Raw genomic sequence first — 17,101 nt, forward strand, 5'->3', positions numbered from 1 at the left:
TTGCTTAGATTTATTATCGAACGGTTTATGTTATGGATTTGTAATGTTTAAAACAATGTACTGAATGTAAACAATATCAGTTGTAATATTTCAATGCATGGTGATGAATGATCTTATGATTCATGTATAATCATTGTGATGGTATTCAATTAAGTCACAATAGCCCTCGGGCGTTTCCGCCGTCTGGTTCGGGGGTGTGACAGGTTGGTATCAGAGCTCTGTTTATAGTGAACTAGCATATCTAACCACACATTGATATGCAACTATAAACCTAAAGAGGGATTAACACAACTCTGAACAAAACAAGTAAAACATAACAATAAAAACACCCTTGCTTGTATTAGGAACAAGAACATAATACCGAACCAAACAAGATAATACTAGTATCTCGGTTAAGCCAGAACTGTTCTAGTCATATCGAGGAGTGGATGTAGCCTGATCAACTACATTCCCTCCAAGGTATAACTATCACACGTCCTGAGAAGATCATGATAGCTAGGGAACTTAAAAACATACCCGTTTATCACCAAGAAGAGAACATCCATTTAGTTTATACAATAGTGGTAGACGCATAGGATAATGATAGTTTATTCGTATACCTTCTCCCAGCCTTCATGGAAGGGGAGCAACAGGGCATTCAGTTTCATCAAGTCCTAGTGGCTCACGGAATGCTTGAAGATGAACCAGAAGGGAATTAAGAGGGAGCACACGACGTCGGACCTAACGAGTACACGGACACTAACTACGAGTTTGAGGAGACTGATGATGACATGGAGGAAGGAGAAAACTCGAGCAAAGATAACACCACGTCATTTGTCGGCGAGGCGCAACTGGACCACCCCGCCCCACCAGTGAACCCCGCAAGGGAGAACCACTCTCTGGAAGCTGAGATTGCCGCCCTGCGGCAGCAGCTGTTCACCATGGAAGCACGTGCAGTACAAGCTGAGCATGAGAGGGATGAGGTCATTGGAGACATGACTGAGATGGCTCAGTTGCTGGCTCAACACTTCGGCATATGATCCCGCCACTATATTAGGACATACCATGGAGTGTTAGGGATAGACTTATCTTACTAGCTCATTAGGATCTATGTTATGTACCCCGACTCTATGTTTAAGTGACTACACTACTCATAGAGTCGTTATGCTGTCGAACTAATATCACTTATATATGCTCTTTCGAGCAAAATTTTCATATATCAAATGCGGATAATATTAGTAAACTTTTATGTGTTTTACTTTGATGTGGTAATCTGCTATGTGTACAAATCCATGATTGTGTGCCAAATTGTGAAAGTACCTAAGTTAGTGCCACACACCTAGCTCATAGGATCACGCTCTCACAAAAAGAACAGACACTCAACATCTTTTTGTTCCTTGGTAGAAAGATACCTCGACGACCCACTCGCGGAAACCCTGGACCAACCCCACCCGAAGTTGACTCAACTACATTCCAGGCAGCTGTATCTGCTGCGGTCACCGCAGCAATGGCACAAATTCACCAAGGGAACGATGGAGGAGTCAACGGACAAGGGGCCGGGAGTTCGAACAACGGAATGAATCAAGGACCCACCAAAACATGTTCCTACAAAGACTTGACAAACGCCAAACCACGAACCTTTAACGGCACTGGAAGAATGATCACCCTGAAACGATGGATCGAGAAGGTGGAATCGGTGTTCGAGATATGCGATTGCCCTGAAGAGATGAAGGTTAAGTTTGTTTCATGCACTTTTATTGACCAAGCGCTCACTTGGTGGAACGGACACGTGGAAGCAATGACACTCCCCGTAGCCACTTCCATGCCATGGGAAGAAATGAAAGAAATGTTGATGGCCGAATACTGCCCTCGTAGTGAAATTCAGAAAATGGAGCAAGAGCTGTGGAACCTCACTGTCCGGAATGCTGATATAGATGCCTATATATCAAGGTTTAGCGAACTGTCTTTGTTATGTCCTAGCATGATCACCTCAGAAGGAAAGAAGATCGAGCAATTCATCTGGGGACTAACCTCCCCGATCCAAGGAAACGTGATAGTTGCAAATCCCGAAACTTTCGACATTACTAAGAGATTGGCCAAGAAGATGTATGACCACAACAACAAGAAGGGTGAGAAGCCGGCGGAGACTGAAGCTAAGAAGGAAAAGGATAGCAAGAAGGGGAAGAACGACAAGAGAAAGGGGCGTCAAGGCTCCGAATCTTCCAAGAAGCAGCATACAGTGGCGGTTAATGCTGCAACTGCGCAAGTTCCGCCCACACCACATGCTCCAGCCTCAGCTGCTCCAAGTGCTCCTAGACCTTATTCCGGTAATCTTCCCAAGTGTAACAAGTGCGGTCTCCATCACAATGGAGAATGCAGGGAGATGCAGTGCACCAGTTGCAATCGGAATGGGCACACGGAAAGGTACTGCAGGACTTACCCTCCTTAGAATCAACAATAGGGAAGCAACAACAATAACAACCGCAACAACAACAACACCAACACCGGCGGCAACAATGCAGGACCTAGCCACACCTGCTATGGGTGTGGAAGGACTGGGAATTTCCGTCGAAATGGCCCTAAAAACAACAATCCCGGAAATGGAGGAACAGGAAGTGTGCTGACCATGGGTCAGGGGGAGGCGATTCAGGATCCCGCTATTGTTACCAGTACATTTCCCCTAAACCACACTTATGCACGCATCCTATTTGACACCGGAGCAGAGCGAAGTTTTGTGAGCAATAAGTTTAAACATTTGTTAAAACAACAACCCTAGAAGCTCAATGAAACCTTTACGGTGGAAATGGCCAATGGGAAAAACGAATCCACTGGGGTAATCTACATCGGATGTACCCTAACCCTAAATCAACACGTCTTTCAAATAGACTTAATGCATGTTTCCATTAGGAGTTTCGATGTGATTATTGGCATGGACTGGTTAATCCCCCACCATGTTGAAATTATGTGTCACGAGAAGGCCGTTCGCCTTCACCTTCCCAACCACGAAACCCAAATTATTTACGGAGACAAACCTAGCATGAAACTTTGCCTCATCTCGTGCATCCAGGCACAGAAGCATCTTCGAAAGAACGATTTGACGTTCCTGGCTCACATATTGGATAAAACCAAGGAAGAGGTTAACATTCAAGACATTCCAATAGCACGTGAATTCCCAGACGTATTTCCTAAAGATCTTCCTGGAGTACCCCCAGAGAGACAAGTTGAGTTCCGAATTGATCTCGTTCCGGGAGCAACTCCTCTCGCTAAATTGCCTTACCGACTAGCTCCTGCTGAAATGCAGGAATTGTCCAGCCAACTCAGCGAACTCCTGGGCAAGGGATTCATCCGACCCAGCTACTCGCCATGGGGAGCTCCGGTCATCTTTGTCAAAAAGAAGGACGGATCTTTTAGAATGTGCATCGATTACAGGGAGCTAAACACACTCACTGTCAAAAATCATTATCCACTCTCACGAATCGACGATCTATTTGACCAGCTCCAAGGAGCTAGTTACTTTTCTAAGATAGATCTACGGTCCGGGTACCATCAACTCAAGGTCCAGGAAGAGGATATTCCCAAAACCACTTTTCGAACTCGTTACGGACATTATGAATTTGTCGTAATGCCCTTCGGTCTAACGAATGCCCCTGCCGCATTTATGGACCTGATGAACTGAATCTGTCGACAATTCCTCAACAACTTTGTTATCGTCTTCATTGACGACATTCTAGTCTATTCCCGAAGCAAAGAAGAGCATGGCCAACATCTTCGACAAATCCTGGAAACCCTGCAGACGGAGAAGCTATACGCAAAACTCTCCAAGTGTGAGTTCTGGCTCCGTAGCGTGAACTTCTTAGGTCATGTTGTTAGTCAGGATGGAATACATGTGGACCCTTCTAAGGTCAAATCCGTTGAAGGATGGGCGGTCCCGACGACACCCACATAAATTCGCCAATTCTTAGGCCTAGCAGGCTACTATAGGAGGTTCATTCAAAACTTTCCTAAGAATGCCAAGCCACTTACCTCGCTTACACAAAAGGGCATACCATTCAAATGGACGGACAAACAAGAAGTTGCATTCCGAACTCTGAAGCAAGCACTCTGCAGTGCCCCGGTACTATCTCTACCAGAGGGAACGAAAGATTTCGTGGTTTACTGTGACGCGTCAAATCAGGGTTTAGGTTGCGCTCTCATGCAGCGTGGAAGAGTGATAGCTTACGCATCCAGCCAACTAAAGACACACGAAGTGAATTATACAACCCATGATCTGGAATTGGGAGCAGTGGTCTTTGCTCTGAAGATTTGGAGGCATTACCTTTATGGTACGAAGTGCACCATCTTCACAGACCACAAGAGTCTCCAGCACATCTTGAATCAGAAAGAGCTGAATATGAGGCAACGAAGATGGGTTAAACTATTAAACGATTACGAGTATGAAATCAAGTACCACCCAGCCAAGGCCAACGTGGTAGCTGATGCCTTGAGCCAGAAGGAGTACTCTAATCGTCATGCGAAAACTCTCTCAATAACCATCCAATCTCACCTAACCACTCAGATCAGGGTAGCCCAGTCAGATGCAATGAAGACGGAAAATAGAGCAAGCGAAGCATTAAGCGGAATGGAGAAGAATCTAGAGGTAAAAGAGGACGGAGTATACTATTTCATGAACCGTATTTGGGTCCCTAAACTCGGAGGATTTAGGGAGGTAGTCATGAATGAAGCTCACAAGACGCGATACTCCATCCATCCAGGTTCGGAAAAAATGTACTTGGATATTAAACAACAATATTGGTGGTCTAACATGAAGGCAGAAATTGCCACATATGTCAGCAAGTGCCTTACTTGTGCCAAAGTAAAGGTGGAATACCAGAAGCCCTCGGGGCTATTACAGCAACCGGTGATCCCCGAGTGGAAATGGGAAGGGATTTCCATGGACTTTGTGACCAATCTACCCAAGACGTCGGACGGATTAGACACTATATGGGTAATAGTTGACCGGCTGACGAAATCCGCCCATTTCCTGCCAATAAAAGAATCCTACAAGATGGAGAGACTGACCCGAATATACATCCGAGAAATCGTGAGGCTTCACGGAGTACCATTGTCTATCATCACAGATAGAGACAGTAGATTCACTTCACGTTTTTGGCAATCACTTCAGAAAGCACTTGGAACCCATCTCGACATGAGCACTGCTTATCACCCACAAACGGACGGTCAAAGCGAACGAACCATCCAGGTGCTCGAAGACATGCTTCGCGCATGTGTGATAGACTTTGGGAAGTCTTGGGATACCCACTTACCTTAGTTGAATTCTCGTATAACAACAATTACCATTCGAGCATCAAAGTCGCTCCTCTCGAAGCCCTATATGGACGTAAGTATAGATCACCGTTGTGTTGGGCTGAAGTGGGCGACACCCAGCTAGCGAGGGAACTAACATCAGACAAGACGTTAACGGGACCAGAGATCATACGTGAAACCACGGAAAAGATAGTTCAAATCAGAGCTCGACTACAAGCATCGCGCGACTAAAAAAAGAGCTACGTTGTTAACGGCGAAAGCCCTTAGAGTTTCAGGTCGGGGATCGAGTGCTGTTAAAAGTTTAACCTTAGAAAGGGGTCATTCATTTTGGAAAACAGGGAAAACTGAACCTACGATACATTGGACCTTTAGAGATCGTTGCCCGAATAGGTCCAGTGGCGTACAAACCGCAGCTACCCGCTGAGCTAAGTAGTGTACACCCCGTGCTCCATGTTTCCAATCTAAAGAAGTGCCTATCAGATGAAACTCTCATCATTCCCCTTGATGGGATTGAAATCAACGAGAATCTCCTGTTCATTGAAGAACCAGTCGAAATCATGGACAGGGAGGTGAAGCGTACTAAACAAAGTCGCATCCCGATCGTGAAAGTACGGTGGAACGCGAAGCATGGGCCAGAATTCACGTGGGAACGCGAAGACCAAATGAAGCAAAAGTACCCTCACCTATTCTAGCATTCTCAAATCTAGCTTTCAAAAGAATTTCGGGACGAAATTCCCTCTAACGGGGGGATCATGTCACAACTAGAAATTTTTGTGCCTTGTAACTACAACGCTTAAGCCAAATTATGAATCAAAGACATGAGAGCATGTATGATGCTTACTCTATGACAACAGAATTTCAATCAAACACCCCATACAATCATTTCAAGTAGTCAATAAGCAATTGGAAACCCTAGAAGTTCTTGTTTAAGTCCATTTTGGACTAGGACTTCCTTATTGGGCCCAATGGACCAATAAGCTTCCAATTTGACCATATCGGGATTAGAACTGTTAAATGGGCTCTAATTGGATCCACTTCCATTTATTTCAATATTTTGGGCCATATTGGGCCTAGAATGAAATAAATTAATTAAATGAACCATATTGGGCCATAATTAACCTAATTTAGCCCTAATAGGTCATAAAAATCCCACATATATTTATTTGGGCCAAACATCACTTAACATAACCATGAAAAAGGGATTAAGCATACAAGGCCAAAATTCTTTTCTTTTTCCTCTCTAATTCTCGGCCCAAGCCCAAAAGGAGAAGAAGAAGTTGACTTCTTGCATGACACCTCATCTTTGTATGGAAGATATCTAGGTTATTACACTTCAAACATCCATGCCATCTCATGTTTTCATGCAACTCACTTCAAAATCACTCTTCTCTCCTCTCTCTCTCTCTTGCTCTCGGCCGAATCCAAGCACACACACATATTTCACTCACAATTCTCTCAAGAAACTCTCTCATTCCATCTCCATATTTTCGAGGTCTAAGAGGTGTTCAAGGGATTCTTCCATAAAAATCATCATCTAAGGTAAGATGTTGCTTAGATCCATAAGCTAGCTATTTCATTCCGTTCAAGAATCATCTCCTAATTCATTCAAACTTATGATTTAGCACCTTAGAAGCATCAAAGTTCAAGATCTTCCAAGAAAGGTTGCTAGGACCGATTTTTTCTCATTTTTCCATCCAAAAACCGAAACCATACCCAAGGTGAGCTTCATACCCCTTTTCTTTCGGTTTTCATGAGTTTTTATGGGGGAGAATACAAGAAAATGTGTAGATCTATGAGTAAATGTATGCTATGTGTGATTTGATGCATGTTTGTGTGTAATATCATGTGTTGTGATGAATATGTTACCCAAAAAGTATCTAGAAACCGAGATCTATAACATGAGGAATGAAATAAACATAACTTAAACCATTTTACACTAATCAAGTCAAGAAAAAAAGTTCATTTGGTTAGGATGAACATATTTGGACATAAAACCCATTTTTGGGCTTAAATTGTCAAAAATACAAAACTAAGGGCCCAAAACGACAAATTATAATTTCTAGAGGTTAAAAAGGGTCCAAACAGTTTCTAATACAATTTTTCTGAATATCAACATTTTTGAGGGGCTTAAAATGTAAATCTTGAACTTAATGGGCTAAAATGGGCTTTTCGGCCCAATAAGTTCAATTTTGCGAAAATTTTAAATTTGAGGGGCTGGAAATGCAACTTTCTGTAAAACAGGGGATTTCAAGTGTTTAAAACCATTTCAAAGGTCAAAAATGTTTTTTTCAAATTCAAAAGGGATCAAAAATGCAAAACTTTTCCATTTTGGACCAAAACTGTAAAAGTTGCGAAAATGGGGGTTCCAACCGAGAAAACTTCATTTTTGAAGGAATTAAGCTGTTTACAAAGTAAATTTGGGCTGAAAATGTCTTCTCAATAAGTTATGGTACTAAAGTGTCAAGAAAAATGGTTTAAGGACTAAAATGGAAATTCTTTTATATCATGGACTAAAAGTGCAAATTTTATCCAAGAAGGGTTGTGAAAAGGTAAAATCTTACCTTTAAAAAAATAAATCCCTTAAGATAAAATACGAGATCCACGACTACCGATGAAACGTAATAACAAATACACTTTCAACACCAATATCGTTACCAAACGAATTGATTCGGTCTCGAATCAATAACAAGAAAAAAATCAATAAACAATAGTACTTCAATAAACACACGAGATCTACGAGGAGTCAATATTCAATCTTTGGGCTTGAAAGTTTCAAATCGTGCTTGTTGGGCCTTGCTAGCCCAATCACATGATCTTTGGGCCCGAAGGGAACGCGCTTACATGTTATTAGGCCTTCTATGACCTAATTCCATGTAAAAGGACTTTCAATAGCTATTGTGCTGTTGGACCCCAAGGGTCCATTGGTACTGCTAGCGAAGTCGAGAAGTCAAATGTGAGTCGGCCCAAGTGCCTTTCGCATTCCCGATAGCCTTGAACAACTTATGGAAATAAAGGGGGCTTCGTACCCTCCTTTCTCCTTGGTTGTGGGGCTATGAGAAGTCAGGGTGGTTGGATTAAGTGAGTAGTACGGACGACGCCTAAAGGATCGTTTGTAATTGGTAGTTATAAACTAGTCATTTTCATTAATGCATGATTATAACAACTCACAACCCATAATTAATCCAATGTCACATGGGTAATCAAAAACAATCATCGTATCAGTAAAACAATAAATAAGACACGTAATTTTATGTATTGGGAAAACATCGGGTTTTCCTGGGGAGTTCAACACTTTTACCTATGTGATGTATACAACGTTCAACAATTATACATGTTTACAAAAATCGACAAGCATACTTACGGATCTTCACACTTTTTATAAACAATACTCTTTTCAGAAAATATCGGTTTTCTGGGTGTTTCAAACCTCACAGAAATCATTTTTCACAACATTACTTATGAACTCACCAACATTTCATATGTTGACGTTTTTCCAAAATACTTGTATTCTCAGGTAACAGGTAAACCGAAGAATAAGTACCAAGTGATGTCATGGTGTTTTGCTTAGATTTATTATCGAACGGTTTATGTTATGGATTTGTAATGTTTAAAACAATGTACTGAATGTAAACAATATCAGTTGTAATATTTCAATGCATGGTGATGAATGATGTTATGATTCATGTATAATCATTGTGATGGTATTCAATTAAGTCACAATAGCCCTCGGACGTTTCCGTCGTCTGGTTCGGGGGTATGACATGCACTCACCTGATTAGGTGGTGATTCCGAACTCAGACAGCACTTCGTTATCTCAAAACAATTTTCCTCGAGAAAACCTAGTATTAATACCACTAGGGTTTAGTTTTTAACGTTAACCGCGACTAATTAATAGTCTAGCTATTATTACTATTATATAAGCGTTAAATAACACTCAATATAACTCATAATAATAGCCCAAATAATTACTTTAAGGTCCTAATAATGTTACTATAATTATATAAAATCTATATTAAATATAGTATAGACGTAGCTCACTTTCAGCGGGTTTTTATTAAAAACCGGGTTTCGCTGGAGCAGCGTTTCCGAGCCGAAAGCTTTTCTTCTCGGAGCCGTCGGGCGCTCCGGGGCTTTCTTCTCATGCTAGGGAGGTTCCCTAGACTTGGGAGGGGTTTAAGGAGGCTAGAGAGAAGTTAGAGAGAGAAAGAGAGGCTTATGGTGTGAAGAAAATATGAAGAGTTCACCCTTGTATTTATAGGAGTTTTATAGTAAAGTAGTCTCTAAGCTTCGTCCGTATCTGCCGCGTACGAGCTCCGTTTTCTACGTTATTTATATCCACGCGTTGTTATTTATGAGTACTACAACTTTCATTTAGACCCCGTCGGCTAATTCTTCTTCTACCTCATATTTACAAAAACTGTATCGAATTCGCCGCGCTCGAAAAGTAGAGACTAAGCTCGTCCATAAATTTTGCGTAGATCTCCACTTTTGTCGATATTTATATCTACGCGTTGGTATTTACGAGTACTACAACTTTCATTTGGACCTCGTTGGCTAATTCTCATTCTATCTCGGATTTACAAAAACTGTATCAAATTTATCGCGCTCGAAGAGTAGAGACTAAGCTTCGTCCATATCTATCTCATACTATCTCCGTTTTTGAAGTTGTTTATATTCATGTGTAGGTAAAAATAATATCTACAACTTTCATTTTGACTCTGTCGGCTAATTCTCGACCGATCATAAATTTAACAGTAGGAGACGTTTAGACTGTTAAATGACCGCGGAGAATTCGTAACTCCTTCATACGAAATCCGTTTTCGTCCATCTTTTTACCGTTGAGTTCCTATTAGTTATATACTTAACTCTCATTTAGGTCGTGTAAGCCAAAAACCGCTCGAACTAAAATTCGAGTTTCGGGTTGTACACTGCTAAGCCGAAACTTTGAAAAATCATAACTTCCTCATATAAAGTCAGATTTGAGAGTTCTTTTTATGGATTTTCTCGTTTTAACATACTCTACGACTTTGGTTTAGATAAATAAGGCTAAAAAGTCTTCTATCATAAATTTACTTTTTACGGTTCCCGGTGCTGTGCCGATTTTGCCGTAAAACTTCGATGGGCCATAACTTCTTCGTTATAAATCAAATTTCGGTGTTCTTTATATGTACGGAAACCTTGTGACATATAATATAACTTGGTTAAGATTATTTATTCTAAATAATCTGTTGCCGAAAAGTCGTTTTCGACCCCTATTATCCCTAAATTGACTAGCCCAGATCTACGGGCATCACAATTATCTCCCCCTTAGGATGATTACGTCCCGGAATCATCAATGAAACATGGCAGTATAATGACTCCATATGTTATCTCTTCATCCTAGGTAATAACTGTAATTTCTATGTTTCTTCAAACGAATATCTAACTCTAAGACTTCCTGATTGCAAGCGGTGCTCGATCTTGTACTTGCTCCCTATCTCACGTTAGATTCCAAATTATGACCTTCAAGTCACAATCTCGATCCTTACTGGAGACTGCTTCTTCTTCTTAACAAACATAAGATAAGTTATTTTATTACTAAAATGGACCGATGTGTCATCTTTTAATGACTTATCATCGTATATTCCCACGCTTAGACTCAGGTCTCTTAGAGTCTTCCAGAACAGACTATACATTTCTTCATGTTCTAATCACATCTTAAAAGGTAGCATTTCTAGCTACAAGCAACTATTGTGATACCTCTATCGATCGCTTTTATTATCTTTTATTTCGATCTTCCGGCTTAAGTCAGATGCTACATCAAACTTGGTTCTCTGAACCATGTAACATACTCATCGTAGTCGGACTCAATTCGATATGACCACTAGGGTCGAAATAACAATCATCCTCTTAGTCATTACCGAAACGATGGTAACGACATATTTGAATAAAACGATATCAATTACTAGTTTCTTGGTAACCTTGTGACTTTCCCTGATCCAAGCGTGAGTCCTGTGCTTCCGGTAGTATAGGTCTCTACTACCATTCACACCTACTCATACTCGCCCCAAGTATTGTCTCGCAGTTTTCCAAGTCACCACACAAGAAAATCACATAACATCTTAACACATCAAATATCAAAACGAAGGTTTATTACTCCTTGAAACTATTACATAGGTGTTCAAGTTCACCCTAGACTATGCCTCTAATAGGCTACATCATATGATTATATGGTTACTTCATAACTCGACCTTCGGATGTCAAGCCTTCACTCCTGAATCCTCGCATTGTCATCTGCTTCGTCAAGGATCATTTGAAACACTCTGGCCTTTGGTTTTGGCGGCACATTTGGCGTTTTAGCCCCCTCTCTCTTCGGGCAATCTTGCTTGAAGTGCCCTTCCTCATTACATTCATAACACACCCTTTTATTGAATTTACACTCATTGGAGTAATGCCCATGCTTCCCACACTTGAAACAAGTCACCTCCTCACTGCATTTTCCAGAGGGTTTCTTTTTGCACTTCTCGCACCATCTTTCTTCACTCCCTTCTCCTCTAAACTTCCTTGTATTAGACTTGCTTCTCTCATCGGGCTTTGCAGACCTCTCAAACTTCCTCTTTTCGCCAACCTCGGTCTTGTTGGCGGCTCTTCCCTTGATCATCTCCTTAACCGACTTGGCAGCCCAGATAGTTGCCTCCAAAGTAGGTGCCTGACGCACTGGCACTGCATATTCCCATGGAAGTCCTTTTGCATACTTGTCGATTTTCGTCAGCTCATCCGGAACAAGAAGTAAGGCAAACTCCATCTGTGAAGTTGTTGGTGTATTTATCAATAGACATGCTTCCTTTCTTCAAGGTAAGGAATTGGTTTCTAGCTCGAGCAGATTTTGGGCTGAGCAGTACCTACTTTTGAACTGCACCAAAAATTCTGCCCACGTCAATTGCAGGGGCTCATTGGGGCTTAGAGTCTTCCACATAGTGTTCCACCAACGAACCGCGACTCCTCTGAACTGGCGTACCGCAAACGTGGTTTGTAGTTTGCCTCTACAACCACACGTCATGAAAGCTAACTCCATCTCCTAGATCCAATCCATGACCCCTATCGGATCTTCCTTTCCAGTGAAAGTCGATGGCTTGCAAGTCAGAAAATCCTTGTACTTGCATCCATTCCTCTCGACTCCGTCATCTTGGTTGTTTTGTCGAACTGTTGGTGGATCGACTTGACCAACGGTTCCACTGTAGTTCTCCTCCTCAGTCTGCCCTTCGTTCAACTCGGGTCGTTCGATCTGAATAGTCGCTTACTCTCGATTTTGCTGGAGCAAACATCTGGTTTCCTCCATTTGATGATCCAACATCATTTGGATCGATGCTTGCACTCCGACCATCGTTATTGGCTCAGAAGCGGCTACCACAACTGGTATTTGCTCAATCACTGGGGGATGACCTCGGTTCCCATTTGCATTCACGTTTTCGCTACGGGTCCTTGCCATCTTGATCTATACACCGAATAAGGTGAATCTAGATCTTAATTTAGGATTGACGTCTTAAATCATCCTTATCACTCTGAAACGTTTATATGTTAGTTCTAATATCGTACTCGTATGTTTAGAATCCTAAACACATAAGGTTTCCAGATCCGATCGGCAACAGACCATAGATCCGAATAACTAATAGCATATAAGGCACTAAGCATTTAGCACATAAGAGCATTTTAGGCATAATTCCTAAAATAATCTAGTGCTCACACCTCACAATCATCGCTTACCATTCTAAGTTTAAGTCTAGAAATAAATCCATATTCCTATTTCGTTTAAACTAATGCTCTGATACCCACTGTGACATCCCCATTTTCACGGCCTGAAAAGACCGATTTTGTTTATGCTTTATAAAAATCAGAGTACTTCTTTTCATAAAAATGTTGCGGAATTTGTTCCCAGAAAAATACGATAAATACGTTATCAAAACATTTTCGAAGAAACGTATTTTATTCATTTTAAAATGCTTGGGATGTCATCGTCAATACATAAACATAAACATAAACAGAACTTACATTCATTTACACTAGTGATCTACATCTCTTTTAAATCTCTCAGTGTAATGTGACTTCATATCAACACCTGTGATATAAATAAACTGAGTGGGTCAGGTTAGGAAACCTGGTGAGTACATAGGGTTTTCTACCCACAATAATATAATTATTATGTTTAAACAATCAAACAATCAACCCAATTACCCATCCCCATTATCTTCTTTATTCTTAAGGATCTACCCTAAGAATCAGCTATTTCTCATTCATTCATTCCTAAGGATCATCCTAAGGAAACAACATGAAGTCCATTGTTGCCAATGACACATTGGTCAAGCGCAGCTGCTAATATTGTCACTTAGGCACAGCTGCCAGAATAGGGACAATTTCTATGAGGCGCTTCTGCCGGTATTGACCTTTAAACACTATTGTCATGGTCATAAGGCTCCCTATTAGGCGCAGCTGCCAATACTATCCTTAGAGCGCAGCGGCTAGGACGTTTATCTAAATCATCTACGGGTTGTGGCGCAGCTGCCAGTGCTCATCTATAGGGTACTAGGTCCACTGCTGCCAATGTATACCTATAGGGCACTAGGTCCGTACTACTAATGTTCCTCTAATTCAACTTTTATCCCTCATCATTCATCTTCCCATGTTTTACCCAACATATTTTGTAGATATAAAATACTTTATACAGTTTACATCATTTAAAACATGTATAAAAATCTTTCACCGTCATAGACAGCAAGTATTCAGACAATATGCACACATAAAACGTAATTTATATTAAAATACTTCATATCTATGTGTAAGATGAAAGGAACCATCCACTCACCTGATTAGGTGGTGATTCCGAACTCAGACAACACTTCGTTATCTCAAAACAATTTTCCTCGACAAAACCTAGTATCAATACCACTAGGGTTTAGTTTTTAACATTAACCGCGACTAATTAATAGTCTAGCTATTATTACTATTATATAAGCGTTAAATAACACTCAATATAACTCATAATAATAGCCCAAATAATTATTTTAAGGTCCTAATAATGTTACTATAATTAAATAAAATCTATATTAAATATAGTATAGGCGTAGCTCACTTACAGCGGGTTTTTATTAAAAACCGGACTTCGCTGGAGCAGCGTTTCCGAGCCGAAAGCTTTTCTTCTCGGAGCCGTTGGGCGCTCCAGGGCTTTCTTCTCATGCTAGGGAGGTTCCCTAGACTTGGGAGGGGTTTAAGGGAGGCTAGAGAGAAGTTAGAGAGAGAAAGAGAGGCTTATGGTGTGAAGAAAATATGAAGAGTTCACCCTTGTATTTATAGGAGTTTTATAGTAAAGTAGTCTCTAAGCGTCGTCCGTATTTTCCGCGTACGAGCTTCGTTTTCTACGTTATTTATATCCACGCGTTGGTATTTACGAGTACTACAACTTTCATTTAGACCCCGTCGGCTAATTGTCCTTCTATCTCATATTTACAAAAACTGTATCGAATTCGCCGCGCTCGAAAAGTAGAGACTAAGCTTCGTCCATAACTTTCGCATACAATCTCCATTTTTGTCGATATTTATATCTACGCGTTGGTATTTACGAGTACTACAACTTTCATTTGGACCTCGTTGGCTAATTCTCATTCTATCTCGGATTTACAAAAACTGTATCAAATTTATCGCGCTCGAAGAGTAGAGACTAAGCTTCGTCCATATCTATCTCATACTATCTCCGTTTTTGAAGTTGTTTATATTCATGTGTAGGTAAAAATAATATCTACAACTTTCATTTTGACTCTGTCGGCTAATTCTCGACCGATCATAAATTTAACAGTAGGAGACGTTTAGACTGTTAAATGACCGCGGAGAATTCGTAACTCCTTCATACGAAATCCGTTTTCGTCCATCTTTTTACCGTTGAGTTCCTATTAGTTATATATTTAACTCTCATTTAGGTCGTGTAAGCCAAAAACCGCTCGAACTAAAATTCGAGTTTCGGGCTGTACACTGCTAAGCCGAAACTTTGAAAAATCATAACTTCCTCATATAAAGTCAGATTTGAGAGTTCTTTTTATGGATTTTCTCGTTTTAACATACTCTACGACTTTGGTTTAGATAAAACTTCAACGGGCCATAACTTTTTCGTTATAACTCGGATTTCGGTGTTCTTTATATGTACGAAAACCTTGTGACATATACTATAACTTGGTTAAGATTATTTATTATAAATAATCTTTTGCCGAAAAGTCGTTTTCGACCCCTATTATCCTAAATTGACTAGCCTGGATCTACGGGCGTTACAATTAACATCTAACGGACCGTCGATTGAATGATTTTGCCCTAAGCCCACAACCAAAACAAGGAACAGGAAGTAAAGTGAAAATCACACATTCGAATGCCTATTTGTTCTTCATTTTATATAACCCTAATGCGTACACTAAGAAATTATAAAGAGAACGATAATGGTCCTATCCGAAATGTAACTTACACTGTACTAGAAAATAGTATACTGTAATTGGATTTGTATGTAATCCTTTTTAATGTATGTGTCTGGATTCACCATTTGTATTGTCAAATATTATATTGTAGTTTTACACTTAAATAAAAACAAATGAAGTTATCTATGTATTCATACATTAATGGTATTGTTAATACCAAATTGTGAGTTATTATAACCATGCCCGATGACCTCGAATGGCCTGATTACGATGTTTTTCAGGTGTCGGCAAAGATATGATATTTGTCACCCCAGGCCTGCCGACCTAACCGTAGCTATAAGTTTAGGTGCGTGGTTGTCTGTCCCATATAAATCTATACACAGGTGTCACACTCTCCCTTCAGGAGACTCTGGTTATAATGTTAATACCAAATTGTGAGTTATAATGTCAGGTCTTTTGTTGGTACTTAGAAAAGTACTTGAAGTGCGTCTCACAAAGTTATATTGATGGTTACATGTAGAGTAATGAAAAGCCTTAATATAATGAATAAACTATATATATATATATATATATATATATATATATATATATATATATATATATATATATATATATATATATATGTCCCATAGACTATACCTATCATAGTTTATATGTTTGTTTGTCAAGTACATTTATATAAATACGTAGTAATTATCTTGTCCATTTTCAAAAGGTAAGGTTAAAACATTATGTTTTGGGTTGTAACCCACAAAATAGTAACTAACTAGGATGTACGCCCTTTTCTATGAAAGTTATATTTTAGTAAAAGCTTCAAAAATCATGTAGTTTCACAAGTCTTAAATTTCTTGTTATTTATAACATAGATATTTGTAAGGTAAACAAAGTTTTACTTGTCCCCCCCCCCCTAAAAACATGAAAAATATTGAAAATGTGGGGGTATGAACTCACCTTGAGTGGTTTTGTTTGTTGATTTGAAGAGGTGTGGAGAAGCTTTCAAGTCTAAAAGCTTGAATGGAGTTGATGAACTTCCTTGGAGATACCTTTATCCTATGTGTTTTTAACACATTTAGAGTGGTTAAATGGAATGAATTAAACATAGGGATGTAAAGGATGCTAAGAAGCATCAAATTTATTTACCAAATCTAGGAAATTGGTTGAATAAATAAGCCTCTCTTAAGCTTGAAGCTTGACCTCTTGAGAGAAATTAGAGTTTTATAGTAAGTGAAATGGGTTTGTGATATGTGAGGGAGTGGTTTTCGTGCTTAATAAAAGAAAATTGATGATAAGATATTTTGTTGGAAGTATGGAGGTTAAAGCATTGATATTTGATGGATAATACGTGGGTTACTATGACTTCATTGGAAATGGGTGAGTTTTCACATCCT

The sequence above is a fragment of the Lactuca sativa genome, chromosome 6 (genome assembly GCF_002870075.4).
Source record: "Lactuca sativa cultivar Salinas chromosome 6, Lsat_Salinas_v11, whole genome shotgun sequence".
Classification (NCBI taxonomy): domain Eukaryota; kingdom Viridiplantae; phylum Streptophyta; class Magnoliopsida; order Asterales; family Asteraceae; genus Lactuca; species Lactuca sativa.